The sequence below is a fragment of the Periplaneta americana genome, chromosome 4, assembly GCF_040183065.1.
Source record: "Periplaneta americana isolate PAMFEO1 chromosome 4, P.americana_PAMFEO1_priV1, whole genome shotgun sequence".
Taxonomy (NCBI): Eukaryota; Metazoa; Arthropoda; class Insecta; order Blattodea; family Blattidae; genus Periplaneta; species Periplaneta americana.
In genome coordinates, this window is record NC_091120.1 from 155,127,938 (window position 1) to 155,148,233 (window position 20,296).

Here is a 20,296-nt window from a genome sequence, read left to right on the forward strand (position 1 = left end):
TGCCTTTTCACATCCTTTATCCACAGTGAAGTTAGTTCCGATTTTCGGACAGAGCTCTTTGAAATCATTGCTGCTGAGACAACAGTATGTACTCGTACATCATTACTTCCTGCTAAATCTAACCCTGTAACTGTTGCTGAACTTTGTTTATGTTGAGACTTTCGAGGTGATTTGGTGACAGGTCTACTGGAGTAGTGTTCGTTTTCGGAACCATCAGACTTCGAAGGAATGCAGACAGCATCAACATCGGAATCAACAACTGGCAAATTAATAGTCGTTATCAGTTGAGTTCTCCATCTCCTCATTTGTAACTGCCTTCAGTGTGGTGATGTTTTCTTCATTTCCTACATTCTGTGAATATAATTGGTCCTGAATTAGACAAAAAATAAAAATATAAAATCACAATTTTGTTACAATAAAATATTGTAAAATTGTTTCAATACACTTATTTTATATTATTTGTAATAATAATAATAATAATAATAATAATAATAATAATAATAATAATAATAATCCCCTAATAATAATAATAATAATAATAATAATAATAATAATAATAATAATAATAATTTATTATTACTTCAGCGTCGCCAGTGTGCTGGAATTTTGTCCCGCAGGAGTTCTTTTACATGCCAGTAAGTCTACTGACATGAGCCTGTTGCATTTAAATACACTCAAAATGCGGTCGACTTGCGCCAGGATCGAACCCGCAACCTCGAGCATAGAAGGCAGAATGTCGATTATATTTTATGTGAATTAATAAAACGGTTCAGGCAGAACGCTACTTCTTATTAAAGAGCAAGGACTGTTTAAAACCCTTGTAATGCGGGGCTGGTGATGGTAGACCTATTAGCGCTAATTTTTATATTAAAAATTAAATTATGGTTTAACGACGCTCGCAACTGCAGAGGTTATATCAGCGTCGCCAGCGTGCCGGAATTTGTCCCGCAGGAGTTTTTACATGACAGTAAATCTACTGACATGAGCCTGTCACATTTAAACCCACTTAAATGCCATCGACCTAGCCCGGAATCGAACCCGCAACCTCGAGCATAGAAGGTCAGCGCTATACCGACTACGCTACCGAGGCCGACAATTTGTCTATGTTTATCAGTTTTAACATAATTGATAATGCAGCACTTTGCTTGTTTCATTCACTCTCTGTGAAGTGAAACAACCCAGAACTCACCACGAGGAGGTGGCTGCATGTCGAGTTCCGCCCTGCCCATCCCAGCCTCCCTTCCATGTGGACAGTGCATTTCATTATTCTGTTTCTTTTAAGTATTATCATTTAACTTTCTTCTTTATTTTTTCATTCTTTTCTCCTCGATTTTTTTCATTTTACATTCTCTTCGCCTTTTATTTTCTTTCGTTATCTTCATTCTACTTTTTGTTTTTGTTTTGTTTTTTCTTTCTTTTATGGTATCCCTGTTTCCTTTTTTTCCTTTTCTTTATTTTAATAGGTTATTTTACGACGCTTTATCAATATCTTACGTTATTTAGCGTCTGAAAGAGATGAAGGTGATAATGCCGGTGAAATGAGTCCGGGGTCCAACACCGAAAGTTACTCAACATTTGCTCATATTGGGTTGAAGAAAAACCCCGGAAAACCCTCAACCAGGTAACTTGCCCCGACCGGGAATCGAACCCGGGCCACCTGGTTTCGCGGCTAGAAGCGCTAACTGCTACTCCACAGGTGTGGACACTTAACCTTTTTCTTTTCTTATTCTTTTTCATACTTTTCTTTTTTCATTTTATCTTTTCCCTTTTCTTTTCTGTCGCTTTTCATTTTGATCCTTTCCTTCTCTTTTCTTTCTTCTTTTCCAATTTTTATTTTGTTTCCTCTTGTTTCCTTTCTTTTCTTTCTTTTTCTTTTATGCTTTACTTTTTCTTTCCATTTTTCTTTTCTTTCCTTTTTTATCTTTAATGCTTTTCTTTTCTTTATTTTACTTTTCATTTTTCCTTTTATTTTACTTTTTTATTTTCTTTCTTCTTCTCTTTTTTCATTTTGTTTTATATTTCTTTACTCTTCTTTTTTCGTTTTCCTTCTTGTATATATTTTCATTTTTCTTTTACATTGCTCATTTTACTTTCCTCTTTTTTGCTCTTCATTTATTTATTTTTCTGCTTTTCTTGTTCTTTCTTTTTTCATTTTACTTTTTCTTTTCCTTTCATTTTTTTCTTTAATGCTCTTGTTTACCTTTTCGACTTTTTTATTTTACTTACTATTTTCCTTTTCTACCATCCTTTTCCTTCCTTTTTCCCTTTTTTATTTTGCTTTTCCTTTTTTCTTTTCGTTTCATTCTTTTTTCTTTCTCTTTTTATTTTACTGTTTCTTTTCATTTTCTTTTATTTCTTTTCCTGTTATATTTTATTTTTATTCCTTTTTGTCTTTGCCTTTTCAATTTTATTTTTTGCCTTTTTTTCTTATCTTTCTCTTTCTATTTTGCTTTTTTACTTTTGCTTTTTTCATTTTACTTTTTTTCCTTTCCTTTCTGTTTCTTTTCTTTTCCTTTCTTGTTTTTCTCTTTCCTTTTTTCATTTTACTTTTTCCTTTTTCTTTTCTCTTTTCTTTCCTGGTTTTTTATGCCTTTCCTTTGTTCGTCTTTTTCATTTTGTTTTATTCATTTGACATTTTTATTTCTTTCTTTTATGCTTCTCTTTTCTTTTGTTTTTTCTTACTAGTTCTTTTCTTTCGTCTTTCTTTCCTACTTTTCTTTTCTCGTGTCCTTTTCTTTTTTCGTGTCCTTTTCTTTTTTCTTTAGTTTTATTTATTTATTTATTTTTTTTTTCGTTTGTGAATGCTTGCTATTGTATGTTGAGACAAACATATTGAAAGCGCAATCTAATGCGTAAAAGAAGGGCATATAGAGCCCAAAGGGAGTTTTTTTTCAATTTTAGCATTGACAAAGTCAAAGTGTGAATACTTTGGAGACTGAAAAAAAATGTACTTACCTTAGTTATTTTTATACGACAGATGTTTCTCGGTTTTTCTATCAAGTTTTTTTGTGACACAGACCCTACAAGCAGATGGTGATCAGTCATTTTATTTTCCTTTCTCATTTTTTTCTTTCCTTTTATTTTCTAGTTTTTATTTGACATTTTCTTTTCTTTTCTTTCTATTTTTCTGGTTTTCTTTCATTTTGTTTTTCGTTTTTATTTTCGTTTATTTTTTATTTATCTTTGCTTCTTTTATTTCCCTTTTATATTCTTTTTTCTTATTTTTTTATCTTTTACTATTCTTTGTTTTTTTGTTTTCATTTTTATTTTAATGTAGATTTACTTAGATTTCTCCAGAAAATAATCTCAATGCTAATACTACGACTAAATGGTAAAGACAATAAGTAAAATTAAATTTAGTCACAAAAATGTCAGAAAATGGCACATGCAGTACTTACAGATTGATTTCCCCTTGCAGATATATGTTGTAGGCACCTTTTAATCAAAGGATGAGTTGGAGAAGGCAGAATTTAATCTTCCTTCCAGTCCTTCCATGTTTTGTTTGCTCTTGTTTCTTTTTTAAACTTACATCCTGTCATGATCAGTTGCCATTTAACAAGAACGTCAGTTGCAAAATCGTTAATTGTGGACAACTTCAGTTGTGTGTATTAATGCAAAAAAATATATTCATATAAAGATATAAACATTAAACGAAATAAATTCTTTCTAAAATTAAGCCGGATCACATACTTACTTAATGAACAAATGTTGACGATATATAAGAGCAAACTATGTTACTAAGCAACAGAGGACAATATATTTAACAATAATAATATTGTAATGCCATTGCCTCCTATATATATATATGCCTCCTATATATATATATATATATATATATATATATATATATATATATATATATATATATATATATTATTGCAGACTGCTGAATCTTGTATAGTTTAGTAGTAAGATAAAATGATTTACTTAGAAGCAGAAAAGATTGCAGGCTTGAGGTTCACATCCATGACTGATTCAGGTGAAGCACATAACTAAGATAATAAATTGTGAACAATGTGATTATTATTCATTCATGAAGAGACTCGTCAAATCATTCGTAGGCTAAATAACTTAAATATTTATTATGCCTTCAGAAACTATTATTTAACATTTATAAACAGCATCTGTATCTGTTTAATACAAACTGAATAATATCGAAACTGTTGATTGAGAATGGCGTGGTTGTTCAGTCTTAGAAAAACGTTTTGTCGCACATACAGTATCTATGCGACAAAACATTTTTCTCAGACTGTATACATTATTATTATTATTATTATTATTATTATTATTATTATTATTATTATTATTATTTTATTATTATATTGTATTATTTTATTATTATTATCATTAATTTATTGCTATTATATTATTATCATTAATTTATTATTAATATTAATATTATTATTTTATTATTATTATCATTAATTTATTGTTATTATATTATTATTACCATTAATTTATTATTATTAATATTATTATTATTTTATTATTACATTATATTATTTTATTATTATCATTAATTTATTGTTATATTATTATCATTAATTTATTATTAATAATATTATTATTATTATTTTATTATATTATATTATTGCATTATTATCATTAATTTATTGTTATTATATTATTATCATTAATTTATTATTATTATTATTATTTTATTATTACATTATATTATTTTATATTAGCGGGACCAGTTTTGATTTGATTGGAGTGGAACGGATCTTATGGTCCATACCGTAATGCAGATGATGATGATGATGATATTATTTTATTATTATTATCATTAATTTATTGTTATTATATTATTATTATCATTAATTTATTATTATTAATATTATTATTATTTTATTATATTATATTATTTTATTATTATTATCATTAATTTATTGTTATTATATTATCATTAATTTATTATTATTATTAATATTATTATTATTTTAATATATTATATTATTTTATTATTAATAATATTATTATCGTTATTATTATTTTATTATTATATATTATTTTATTATTATTATCATTAATTTATTGTTATTATATTATTATTATCATTAATTTATTATTATTATTAATATTATAATTAATATTATTATTATTTTATTATATTATATTATTTTATTATTATTATCATTAATTTATTGTTATTATATTATTATCATTAATTTATTATTATTATTAATATGATTATTATTATTAGTTTATTATTATATTATATTATTTTATTATTATCATTAATTTATTATTATTATTATTATTATTATTATTATTATTATTATTATTATTATAACTACGACTGCTCAATGACATCTACTTACTCGTTACTGGTATATCCACATCTTGGAGAGTGGCCTTTAAGGTCACCGATCACTATTGTTTTCTTGTCAGTTATCAGTAGAGCTAGGATTCGCATGTAGTAATAGCTAATATTTTTATTCGGTAGACTTTACAAACATGCAAGCCATGCCCCCCATTCCTCATATTTGCCATTCTTGTCATTCAGTACTTCCATTAGGTAGCGCTAAGGGTCTTTAATCCTCTTAACCACCACTTACAAAACAGCGGGGGGTTAAAAGCTGCATTGTCTAGTCCTTGTGACTTTTCCTGCATTTGGAGTCTTGTCAACCAGGCTTAAAACCTTCTTAACCGGCATCACATAGACGCAACTATGCTCGGCGTCATTCTTAACTCATACTGTACTACATATAAATCCTAGCTCTAGTTATCAGGTCTACAGTAAAGTTGTTATTAGGTGGACTGTAGAGTTCATAGACTTGGAATCTGTTACCATGTTTCCAAGCTGTTATCTTTATTATTTCTGCATTGTCACTGTCATTCATTTCCTTCAATTCTGTAAACTTTCCTGTTGTTTCGTGCTTAATGTCTGTCCACTTGCAATTTGCCTGTGCTTTTCTAAGATGTTGATATTTTAGTTCTTGAGTTTGTAGTAGCCTATATTCTTTTTCTATGTCGATGTTGGCCTCTGCTATAACAAATAAATCTGCATCTGTCTTTGATAATTTATTTTCCACCGCAGTTCTCTTGGCTTGTGACATACCACCAGCATTCCAGAAAGGCATTGAGAAGAGCTATTTATTTTTCTTGGGAAGCATGCTAGTGTTATAATCCATTTAGCGTTATCCAGAGAGCACCACGTGGAGGCGCATTACTTTGACCTATTTCCGGAAATGTGCTCTTAATTGTACTCGTATTATTGTTTGGAATCTTATTTTAAGGCAAATAATGGTTTAAAATTAATAAAAGCATGGTTTCATTCGAATATTCTTTCTCTTAACACTGCTAAAACTACAGTCATTCCTTTTTAATTAACTAGTAAATCTTATAAATTGCCTGATCTCCCATAAACATTAAACTACACAATTTTGGTTGCTCCGTAATTTGCAGTAGGCCATAATTCTCCAATTATAAATTAATCTTCAGAGATTAAATATTTAGGAATCAATATTGATAAACATCTGAAATGGAACTATATTTATGACAAATTACTTAGAATTATATTTAAGAGTTGTATTAGGCATATGTGTTCTACAAAGCTTGTAACAGGGTAATTACTCTTTTTACAAAAGAAAGTTGTAAATTAATCAATACAGTTACTCTGTTAGGAGTTACTGTATTCTTATGGTTACGTTTTATAAGGTGCTGATTTGGAATTTGGAGATAATATGTCCCAAATTGCTACATTTGCATTTGTTGGATGCAGAGCCCTGCAGTTGGAGTGGTGCTAGTGTAGTTCTCAACGTTCTTCTTAAGTGTTGTTGAATTTTACTTCCAATTTTTGCCACTGCTTCTGAAACCCTTATTCTTACATTTCACAATGTGCTGATTCCAATTGCAGAAATACCGTAATTAGCCAAATATAAGAAGAGATGTTTTTTTTTTCAAATTTTTGCATTTAAAATGGAGTTTGGGATTCGTCTTAAATTCGAGTATTAAGAAAAATATATAAGTTGCATTAATTTCATTCCAGTTGTACATTTCGTGCAAAAAGAACGGGCCGCCCACAATTTATAAGTTCCAGATATATCGTCGTTGTTCCTGCAATAGTTCTTATGTGACATATTTATCGATTTTCAGATTTTTGCTCTATATTAAATAACTTAAATAGTGATACACTAAATAATAAAATCTTCTGTATGTTATTATATTTCTTCGTTTCGAAAATGTAAGAATTCACAGTCTCCTATGTATTATGACTGCCATAGGATCAGTGGCGTGTGGTGATAAATAATCCTGGTGTGCACAAATATTTATTGTGATTATGATTATTATTATTATTATTATGATTATGATTATGATTATGATTATGATTATGATTATGATTATGATTATGATTATGATTATGATTATGATTATGATTATTATTATTATTATTATTATTATTATTATTATTATTATTATAGGTACTAACTATTACATAACTATTAACATACGCTACGTAGGTATAGATTTACATAATTTTGTTAGTCAAGAAATTGCAGTTAATCAGTTTCCTAGGTAGGTCCAGTAATAGCAAAGTAAAGTGTTCAATTTCTATTGCAGCACACCGTAAATAATATTGTTTTCGCTATATTGCGTTTTATAACACAGTTCACACGTTCACAAGCATTCGATACGTCTGTCGTCTCATCAGTCTTAACTGTTAAAAAGTCAGCAGCTTTCTTTATTTCTTTGAAATCTCATCATGGCATACATCAAAATGGCTTGAAGGATTTCGTTCTGTATAGTGTTTGATGTGCTCTTAAACACTGTTCCTCTTTCCAATTGTTCCTTAAGAGTGCGTCTAATTCAGAACTGAAATTGATGAGGCCAAGAAAAATACTAGCGTTTAAAGATGAGTTCCGTCTTCGTGACCTCTTAAAGCCAACTCAAAGCTCCACAAAACCGCACGCACATATCTGTGCTTGGTAGCTTTATCATTGTGAAGTTCAACAATCCAATTGAATCTAATTGCGTCTATATGTTTGTTTGACCCAACACTGCTAATTTAACATTATTGTTGATGTGTGAAGCTGAAGAATAGTGTTTTTTTTAATTTCTTCATTCATGTGCTTCAAATCAATCATATCTGCAGAACGATAATCAAAATTATGTAGTTACTACGCAAAGTCATAAATTCAAACAGAAAAATAAATAACATTCATAAAACGTACTTATTTTTGTCAGTAAATGTTCGCCGTCGAACAACAGGCAAGGAAAACAAAATACAGCTCTTTTATATTGCAGCCGCATATTGCATTTTTCGTCAGTCCGAATGTTGAATTTTCTAGTCACTTCTCTATTACTGTTCTTCGTCACTTATAATTTTAATTCATGTGTAGGTCTACCCATCTTCTTTATTTTTATCTTTTCGTGTAAAGGTCTTATAGAAAATTACACATTTAACAGATTTTGCACACTATTCATTGTAGCATTTATGATGGAACGAGCTTGAGAACACATTTGAAAGTGCTCCTAACCCCTCCTACGCTCACTGTAAACCTACCTACCATGCTCCAAAGCCTGCCAGTGAAACAGTACTACTGCGCATGCTCGAATGGAGCAGTGTGCCGCAAGTGTCCAGCGGTAAACATAAGTCCCATGCGTCAACAAGAACAGTACACAGGCATGCATGCAGTGTTATTTTTACATAGTATTATAATGAAGAATTATGTTGCTCACATAGACTACTGCAGCTCATTGATATAACTTATAAAACGTGTGTTATTTGAAGAGGTGGTGCACTGCTCCTGTGCTTCTTAAGAGAAATCGCCACTGCATAGGATGAATAAGAATAAATGTGTTTTTTCTTCCTACTGAAAAAGGTTATATTTTGCACATAAGAGTTATTGCAGGAACAACGACGATATAACATTGTGCAAAGCTAAGATGTAAAGCTAAGGTGTAAATACTGGGTAGGCTGAAAAACTCTACTTATCTTACTTATTTTTATGAAACAGACGTTTCTGGGCTTTTCTATCATCATTTTTTTGTGACACTGACCCTACAGACAGATGGTGACCACTCATTTTATTTTCCTTTCTTTTTTCTATTCTTTTCTTTTTTTTTTGGTAGTATCAACATCTTAGGTTATTTAGCGTCTGAATGAGATGAAGGTGATAATGCCGGTGAAATAAGTCCGAGGTCCAGCACTGATAGTTACCCAGCATTTGCTCATATTGGGTTGAGGGAAAATCCCGGAAAAAAACCTCAACCAGGTAACTTCCCCGACCGTAATTCGAACGCGGGCCATCTGGTTTCGCGTCCAGACGCTCTAACCCTACTCCACAGGTGTGGACATTCTTTTCTTTTCTTTCTTCTATTTTTAATTTCGCTTTTTCTTTCCTTTCTTTCTTCTGCTCTACTATTCTTTTCCTTCTCGTTTTATTTTCTGCTTTACTTTTCGTTTTTTATTTTTCTTCCTTTATCCTTGCTTCTTTCATCTATCTTTTTTATTTTATGTTGCTTTCTTTTTTTCTTTTTATTTTCTTTTTAACATAGTTACGTAGATTTTTTTCAGAAAATAATCCGAAACTTAATACTACTGCAATTAGTAAAGACTATAAATAAAATTAAATTTAAACACAAAAATGATAGAAAATGGCTCATGCAATACTTACAGATTAATTTCTCCTTGTAGATGTATGTTGTAGGCACTTCTTAATGAAAGGATGAATGGAGAAGGACGCATTTAATCTTCCTTCCAGTTCTTCTATGTTTCGTTTGCTCTTGTTCCTTTTTGAAATTTACACCCTGTGGTCAACAGTTACCTTTTAACAAGAACGTTAGTTGCAAAATCATTAATTGTGAACAACTTCAGTCGTGTATATTAATGTTGAAAAGAGATATTCATATAAAGATATAAACATTAAACGAAATCAATTATGCCTTTCTAAAATTAAACCTGTCCACAACCATGTTTCTTTATTGTAGCGAAATAGTTGGCAGTTTATCCAGCGTTTTATACAATTTCCAAAGTAATTTCACAAACACATACTTACCCAATGAACGAATATTGACGATATGTCAGAGCCGACTTTGTTACTAAGCAACAGAGGACAATACATTTAACAATAATAATTGTAATGTCATTGTCTACTATGTATTGCAGACTGCTGCATCGTGGCTAGTTTAGTAGTAAGAAGATAAAATGATTCACTCAGAAGCAGAAAATATTGCAGGCTTGAGGCTGACATCTTTGACTGGTTCAAATGATTGACATAACTAACATAACTGTGAACAATGTGATTTAATTATTATGCATTCATGAAAAACTAGTCAAATCATTCGTATATCACTTAAAGATTTATTATGCCATCAGCAACGTCTTGTTTGGCATGCACTAATTGTAAACAAATCTCTTTATTTCAAACTGAATAACATTGAAACTATTGATTGATAATATCATGGTTGTACAAAATAATACTTACTTACTTACAAATGGCTTTTAAGGAACCCACAAGTTCATTGTCGCCCTCACATAAGTCCGCCATCGGTCCCTATCCTGTGCAAGAATAATCCAGTCACTATCATCATATCCCATCTCTCTCAAATCCATTTTAATATCCTTCCATCTACGTCTCGGCCTCCACAAAGGTCTTTTTCCCTCCGGTCTCCCAACTAACACTCTATATGCATTTCTGGATTCGCCCATACGTGCTACACGCTCTGTCCATCTCAAACGTCTGGATTTAATGTTCCTAATTATGTCAGGTGAAGAAAACAATGCTTGCAGTTCTCCGTTGTGCAACTTTCTCCATTCTCCTGTAACTTCATCCCTCTTAACCCCAAATATTTTCCTAAGAATCTTATTCTCAAACACCCTTAATCTCTGTTCCTCTCTCAAAGTGAGAGTCCAAGTTTTACAACCATACAGAACAACCGGTAATATAACTTTTTTTATAAATTCTAACTTTCAGATTTTTTGCAAGCAGACTAGATGACAAAAACTTCTCAACCGAATACTAACACGCATTTCCCATATTTATTCTGCGTTTAATTTCCTTCCGAGTGTCATTTATATTTGTTACTGTTGTTCCAAAATATTTTAATTTTTCAACCTCTTCGAAGGATAAATTTCCAATTTTTATATTTCCATTTCGTACAATATTCTGGTCACGAGACATTATCATATACTTTGTCTTTTCGGGATTTACTTCCAAACCTATCGCTTTACTTGCTTCAAGTAAAATTTGCGTGTTTTCCCTAACCGTTTTCGAATTTTCTCCTATCATATTCATGTCATCCGCATAGACAAGCAGCTGATGTAATCCATTCAATTCCAAACCCTGTTTATTAACCTGAACTTTCCTAATGGGATATTCTAGAGCAAAGTTAAAAAGTAAAGATGATAGTGCATCTCCTTGCTTTATCCCGCAGTGAATTGGAAAAGCATCAGATAGAAATTGGCCTATACGGACTCTGCTATACGTTTCACTGAGACACATTGTAATTAATCGAACTAGTTTTGTACAAAGTAGTAGTAGTAGTAGTAATAATAATAATAATAATAATAATAATAATAATAATAATAATAATAATAATAATAATAATAATATGTGTTTAGTAGGTTATTTTACAATATGTGTTCTGCCCAAATTTTACAAAGGGAAGTTGCAAATTAATGAATAGAATCACTCTGGTAACAATTCGCAGGTGCTCGTGTAAAGGGGGTGAAGTCAAATTATAAGGTATGTAAACTTCTCTCCTTTGGTACTGAACAAAACCCCTTTGTCACAAAATACGGAGCACTGTCACTGCATCATGGATGGAAGAATGACTTAACCCCTTTAACACAAGACAGAAGCAATCGTGGAGGGTTTAAATCTTTACTTATCCCGCTTTAGTCAATTCATACTTAAACCCCTTTACACGAGCACCCGTGAATTATTACTGTATTCTTATTTTTGTGTTTTGTAAGGTACTGATTTGGAATTTTAAAGTAATATGTCCCAAATTACCAAACCGATTCATTTCTGTGAGAGCTTGTTGGATGGCCTGTTGGGTGCAGAGCCCATCAGTTGGAGTGGTGCTAATGTGGTTCTCAACGTTCTTCTTAAGTGTTGTTGAAATTTATTTCCCATTTTCGTCACTGTTTCTGCAGCTCTTATTCATACGTTCCACAATGTGTCCATTGCTATTGCAGAAATACCGTAATTAGCCAAATATTATTTATTTGTCTAATGTCTAGTATATGATATTTACAATCATTAACTGAGGGAAAAGCAAGAAAGTGGTGAACAAAACTACGGATTAAGTAATCAAAAACATTCGGGCTCTGGCTTCCCAGTAGCGATTGATTTCCTTGGAGGATTTCAGAGCAGGGCATTTTGCAAGATGTTGTCTATCCATGTTTGCACAAAATGCAGGCTGATGATGGCAGGATGCCAAGACGATTGAGGTGTTTACCCAGGATGTCATGTTCAGTGTTAAGACGAAAGCTTGCAACTGCCAGTCTTCTGGGATCAGGAGGTATATCCTTCAGTAATTTTCTACGTTGTTGCGAAATGTTTATGTCCAATTCTTGTTGGTGATTATTTTTTTTGTAGTTGCTTGATATATTGTTTTACTGAGCTAAATGACAAAGGTTTCCGTGGGTTTATTTTGAGATTGGCACCCTTCTTAGCATGTCAACCTGTTCATTTCCATGTAGATTACAATGTCCTGGGATCCATTGTAACACAACTGTTTTGTCATATTCTTTTAAAGTTGCAAGTATTTCTTGACAATTATTGATTTGTTCTGAGTAGGGGTGGTTTAGTTTTATTTATGGACAAGATGGCTGCTTTTGAGTCCGAGAGGATGACAGCGTTTGTGAATTTATCCATATGGAGTAAAAGTTGATTTAAGGCAACATGTATAGCTTCAATTTCTCCATCATAGCCAGATAGATTATAACCAACTGGGAGGTAGAAACCAAAAAGATTACTAAAAATGCCAGCTTCTACTTTTCCTTGAGGATCTGTTTTTGAGCCATCGGTATAAATTCTTATCCAATAGTCTTCGGGATATCTGATGTTGGCGGTTTCAAGGGCCATTTGTTTTAAATTTTCTTTACTGTGTTGATTTTTGGTGATTTGTTCTAGGAGGTCTACTTCTGATTGGATTATATCTATCTGAACTGGGTTTTGTGGGAGCATTAGAGCTTGAAGGAAATTGGGTATCGAGTTCATCTCTTGTTAGTTTCCAAATGTTGCATTAAAATGGAAGGTGGGATTCGTCTTAAATTCGCACGTCAAAAATACATAAGATGCGTCAATTTTTTCACGTTGCACACTTCGTGCAAAAAGAATGGTCCGCCCACAATATACAAGTTCCAGATTTGTGCATGCTCGTCTTCTCAAAGCCGTAATTCACCGGATGACGCATAATTAAACCTTTTAAATTTGCTATATTTTGTATGAGAGTATGAAATATGTTATGAAATCGAATAGAAGGTTGATTCTAGATACATCAGGTCTTCTGAAAAGGGAAATAATAATATGATTGATAAATAGAAATCAATTGTAAGGAATGTAAACAGGAAAACCACGTACTATGCTGTTTTGGTACTCTCAGTTTTAATAGCAGAGATTGTTATAACATAAATCTACAAAAAGGGTGAACAGTATTTGTTCAAGTTTCGAGTCTCCGACAATCTTCATTTTTTAATTTACAAATGTCCCATTATATATCTTACACATATAGTAGAAACAAATAAACTTTTTAATAGAAACAAATTTTTTATTGTGTCCTGATGATTATTTTGTCACAACTTACAATAAAATACAGGCTACTTTATTTTTATATAATAAGTAGGTGCTGGCTATGTGTAACATAATTAAATTACTAGAATGTAAAAGAGCTTTAAATATTTTAAACTCATACTAAATAAGTTACGTATTTCCAAAGCAGAAGACCTATGCCATGTTTCTGTAATAAAATTCTTATACGGATAAGACAGTACCTGCGAATATTGTTTTAAAACATGTTCATATTTGTCTCCTTTTAATTAAATTGTCAATTTGATCGAAGCAGAACGAAAATACTGTCTTTCCTTATATCTACTACTACTCTTTGCTATAGAGTGTCTCTCTAACCGCTTGCACGATTTTATTTGATTTCATTTACTGATAAAATTATTTCAATCTTTTTTTGTGCTATCAACCAGTAGTTTATCAAAGAATACGTAATACTTTGCTTTCTGATATGATGTATACAGGGTGGAAAGGGACTGATGCACCAAAAGTTAAGAGGTGATTCTACATGTTCAATATAACAAAACTTTTATTGCACATTTCCTTTGATCAAGCACCGTTACTTACTTACTTATGGCTGTTAGAGAACCCGGAGGTTTACTGCCGCCTTCACATAAGCCTGCCATCTATTCCTATCCTGAGCAAGATTAATCTAGTATCTACCGTCAATATCCCTTAAATTTATTTGAATATTACGAAACCCCAACATAAGCCTCGATCAAGGACCATTACGCAGGAAAAATGTAGTCTTTGCCCAATGTTTGCAGCGCTCTATTGCTGTAACTGCCCGAGAGGAATGACAGATTGCTATACAAGCAGATAGGGAAAAGTAATCTGAAAAGTTAATGTCTTGCATCTATTTTTTTTTTTTTTCCAGATTAAACAGTTAGCCAAGAATTTAAATTGAATAGTTGCGAAAATCGTTCAAGTCAATCTTGCAACGCAGCGCACTGTCGCATGTCACCCATTGAGGATAAGGTAAGGACTGAAGGCCGCGTTTGCTAGAATAATATTGCAGTGACAGGTACCTATATTGCCTTAAGGTAGGCGCTCACTTACCGGAAAAAATTCGTTCGTTGCGTTCGGATTTTTATTATAGTATCGCTCACTTGTCAGCATTTCCGAATGAATAATCAAATAGTGTTGTAATTTATCGCTAGAGCACGTTATTTCATAGGGATATCCTGAACTAGCACCAACAGACAGCGCGTGTGTACTTTGAGGGATGCGCTTTGTATGTGTATTTGTTTTCCGGTATATAAACATTGAGGGTTTATGTAGTGTATTAGTACATTAAATTCTCTTAAAAAATGCCAAATTTTTCGTTGTGTTCCTATATGTAAAAACCAGGAAAAGCCTTTTGTCTTCATTCAGGTCCCGAAATATTTTTAATGTAGACCTATGCTTTAAACCTTAAAAAATTTAACTAATTAAATAGCGCCTCGAAAGTGCTAGCTATTAAACAAAAATACTTACTTCAAGTAAGGAATTGCTGACTACAGTTTCATTTTGGAAGAGGGAAAAGAAAAATGAATAAAAACATATACAACCTCAACATATACAAGCTATATCAGTTTAGATTATATTCAATACTTCTAGCCTAGGAGTCGCCAGCATTTTACGCCTGCAGTAAACTGTGGATTAACTGGGGTGTTTATTATCCAGGACGATCCATAGTGAAATCCATTTCATGAATAATGTTTTTAATGTGCTATAGACTAATTATTAAAACCACGTTTTTAGTTCAAATTTTCAAAATCATCCTACATAGTATTGAAAACTGCATGTCCTTAACCTACAAAACACAAGAATAATCGTGATACTATTATGATCATATTATATCATCTTATCAAACATTGCACTTAATCTTTCTGGAACTAGAGAAAAATTACGAGGAATTCAATCTCGATAGTCCCTTCCCTATAAAAAAAAAAACACATTGGTGGCTGCATATCGTGTTTTTGGCATAAGGTACTTACAATAGGGTCTACTAATAATTAAAGAGGTAATATTCACCTTCGACAAAGTTCCTATTTATTTATTTATCTGTCTGTCTGTCTGTTCGTGGGCCTCGATTTCAAAATTCTCGTGCACCTCGATTACAAAGTTCTCGTTTAGGTTCTTGCATATTCAATTTACTCGTATCTATATTTTGCATACTGCAGATTTCCCTTAATTTATAAAGGGGAATCGCTCAGTATTATACAAGTTTACGCTATTATTGTAAATCAAATTAAATTATGAGGTAAGAAAATACTGAATTATATTAAATTATACTAGGTTATACAAAATAATTATAAATATAATTTTGACAAGCACAGAAAACAAACAAGCCGGAGAACGTAATAAACTGCCGCATGGAATGTTCCTGCCATCTAACAGTAAAACTTTGCATCAGATATCCCTATTCTTGTTCTGAACTGAACCTGGAAATAAAATGAATACCTCTGTAACTTAAATAAACTATGAAGGACATACCTGGTTAATTTAGTATTTTCCCGATCTCATCCCATATGTTTTTTCTCCATATTACATTGCTTTAATTCTAATTTCATAAAGCTCTCCATACTGTTTAACTTAATAAAATAACCTATACCTTCAATATTACCGCGATTGGAGACCTTGCAACCGATATAATATGCCATGACATTCTATATTTCGATCTTGGACCTTACGGAAATCCGTTTAGAATTTTATTCTCTGGCAAGAATTCTGATCGGAATAACAGTTATGCGGACAGAGGTGATGCGGCCAAGTGAGCGATGTTCCATTTAAAATAATGCAAAGAATAAAAATCCGAACGCGGAGTACGAATCAATTCCGGTAAGTGGGCGCCTACCTTTATGCTTCATAGAAACATAACGATTTTCTCTGAAACGGTGAATGTTCGAAAAGGATTTTAAATTTTTCAGGTCTATCCTCATGAGATATTACCAGTTTCATTTTGGTGCAGAGGTTACCATCCATTCTGTATTTGACTGTGTTTATTGTCCTTTTTATTTGCATTGTAAGTAATGTTTTTTGTATCAATGCAAGGAATACAAGCTTATATCCTATTTCGGTACACTAGTAAGTGATTACATTTGTATACTTCTTTTGATAGTAGTTCAAAAATAGATTGTAACTAGAAATATCATTTTCAACATAAAAAATTAAATAAATTCTTACGAGACTTAAAAAATGAATTAGGAAATATGTGTTACGATTCTCAGCATAAGCACATAATATATTTTTATCCTATTATTCACATAACGAAGCTCAGTGAAATTTGTTTCATTAGATAAATGCTGATTACATTTTATATGACTTAATAAAACAGTTCAGGCAGAACGCTACTTAATACTAAAGGGCTACTTAAAATGTAAACAAAACCCTTGTAATGCGGGAGTGGTGATAGTATTAGCACTAATTTGTATATGTGTATCAGTTTTAACATAATTGATAATGCAGCTCTTTGCTTGTTTCATTTTCTATGAAGTGAAACAACCCAGAACTCACCACGAGGAGGTGGCTGCATGTCGAGTTCCGCCCTGCCCATCCCAACCTCCCTACCTTACGGACAGTGCATCTCATTATTCAGTTTTTTAAAGTATTATCAGTAAACTTTATGCTTTCCTTTTCCTTTCCTTTTTATTTTCTTCGTCTATCTTCATTTTATATTATGTTTTATTTTCTTTCTTTCTTTTGTATCCTTTTTCCTTTTATTATTTTCTTTGTTATTTTCTTATTTTTTTCCTTATAATTTTCTTTTTCCTTTTTTCTTTCCCCATTTACTTTTCTTTCTTTTTCTTTTCCTTTCTATCTTTTTCATTATCTTACTTTTCATTTCTAGTTTTTATTTTGGTTATTCTTTTTTCTTTCCTTTTTCTTTTATGCTTTTCTTTTCCTTTTTTGTTTTTTTTTTTTGTTTTGTGCTTTTCTTTTTAATTTCGCATGTTGTATTTTCTTTCCTTTCCTTTTATGCTTTCTTTTTTCTTATTTTCTGTCTATTTATTTCTATTTTCTTTTTCTTTCATTCATTTTGCTTACTCTTTTCTCGTTTCTTTTCTTTTTTCCTTATTTATTTACTTTTTTCTTTTGTACTTTTCTTTTCCTACCTTTCACATTTTCCTTTCTTTTTTTCTTTTACATTTTACTTTTTCTTTTGTTTTCTTTTTCTTTTTCTTCTTTTCATTCCTTTTCCTTTCTTTTATCTTCTTTCATTTTTTTAGTTTTCTTATTTTATTTCCTCTCGTTCATTTTTTCTCTTCTTTTATTTTCTTTTATATCTTATCTTTTCTGGCTTTCCTTTCCTTTTTTCTTTTTCTTTCTACGTTGTACCGTTTTTTTCAATATTTCCTTTTTCCTTTATTTTTTCTACTTTCCTTTTCCTTTCCTTTTACTCTTCTATTTTCCGTCTTTTATTTTGCTTTTATTTTTTCTTTCTCTTTTCTTTCCCCTTTTTCGTTTTACATTTCTCTTTTATTTCCTTTCCTTTATGCTTTTCTTTTCCGTGTTTTATTTTACTTTTCTCTTTTCATTTCTTTCTTTTCCTTTTATGCTTTTTTTCTTTCGTTTTACTCTTACCTTTTTTCACTTTACCTTTTTTTCTTTTTTTTTTTCTTTCTTTTCTTTTTTCTTTTCCTTTCTTCTTTATTTCTTTTCCTTTATTCTTTATTTCCTTTTTATTTTACTTTTCCTTTTTTCTGTTTTTTATTTTATTGTCTTTTTTTTGCTTTTCTTTTCCTTCGTCTTTTTTTATTCTTTTTTTTTCGTTTTACTTTTTTCTTTCTGTTTTCTTTATACTTTTCTTTTCCTTTCTTTTTTCTTTTCCTTTTTTATTTTACCTTTTCTTTACCTTTCTCCCTTTTTTCTTTCCTTTTTATTATACCTTTTCTTTATTTTTTTCTTTTCTTTCTTTTTTCTTTTCTTTCTTTTTTCTTTTCTTTAGTTTTTCTCTTCTGCTTTCTTTTCTTCTTTCCGTTTCCTTTTTTCTTTAGTTTTACTTTTTATCTTCCGGGTTTCATGCCAAAGAAGTACATGTTTCGCTACAGTAAAGAAACATGGTTGTGGACAGGGTTAATTTTAGAAAGGCATAATAATTGATTTCGTTTAATGTTTATATGAATATCTTTTTTCAACAGTAATATACACAACTGAAGTTGAATAATTTTGAGGGAAAAATCGTTGCGGGGCCGGGCATCGAACCCGGGACCTTTGGTTTAACGTACCAACGCTCTACCAACTGAGCTACCCGGGAACTCTACCAGACACCGATCCAATTTTTCCCTCTATATCCACAGCTGTGGGCTGACAGCTGTCAAGCAACCAAAGTTGAGTGCACACTAACTCTGTGTGACTTAAATTGTGGCTTTCTGTTAACGGACAGTGACGTGTATTATGCAAATCAAGCTTTCAGGTACCGGTATAACTCCCTGTAAAGTTGATTTGAATAATTTTGAGGTAAAAATCGTTTCGGAGCCGGGCATCGAACCCGGGACCTTTGCACTCAACTTTGGTTGCTTGACAGCTGTCAGCCCACTTTGAGGTCTATGGATATAGAGGGAAAAATTGGATCGGTGTCTGGTAGAATTCCCGCGTAGCTCAGTTGGTAGAGCGTTGATACGTTAAACCAAAGGTCCCGGGTTCGATGCCCGGCCCCGGAATGATTTTTCCTTCAAAATTATTCAAATCAACTTTACAGGGAGTTAGACCTGATAGCTTGATTTACAACTGAAGTTGTTCACAATTAATAATGTTACAATTAACGCTCTTGTTAAATGACAACTGATGACCACAGGGTGTAAGTTTCAAAAAAGAACAAGAGCAAACAAAACATGGAAGGACTGGAAGGAAGATTAAATTCTGCTTTTTCCACTCATGCTTTGATTAAGAAGTGCCTACAACATACATCTGCAAGGAGAAATTAATCTTAAGTATTTCATGAGCTATTTTTTTGGCATTTTTTATTTTAACATGTCTCAACATGTACAGAGACATCATTTTATTTTTACTTCAATTTTTATTGTACCTGAGTTTTTGAATGTACTTCACTCCCACCCCTTCTACTAAGGAAGTTCCAACTCCACACAGAACCAAGACCGCAGATAGTAAGCAGTACTGAGTTACTGAGTATAGTACGTTCCAGAAATATGTTCGCGTTTTCCAGTGACGAAAGAGCTTTCAATATTCAATCATATTTTCGCACAGGTACTGTCCGTTTGCCTACGTCGCATCCCGATTTCCCCCACCTGCTTCTGCTCGCCCTTCTGTAATAGCTGGGCTGCCTTAGCTCTTTTCTGAAAACATTAATTTCTCTTAGGAATTGGAAGTTTACATAATATTATACAGCTTTTTAATTTAACTTAAATAAAAGGGCCTCGTTAAGTAATTAACTGTCACGTGATTTCCTCCCTTTCTACCATCCTTCGGCATAACCACTTGGACGGACAGTAGATAGCATGTCTGAGTAATTTTATATTTTCGGGTCGGGCAGAAGTGAAGATTGAATTTACAGTACGTAGAGTAGGTACAGAATTATTTCAACATGAGTTACTAGTACGAAGGACGAAACTGGCAAT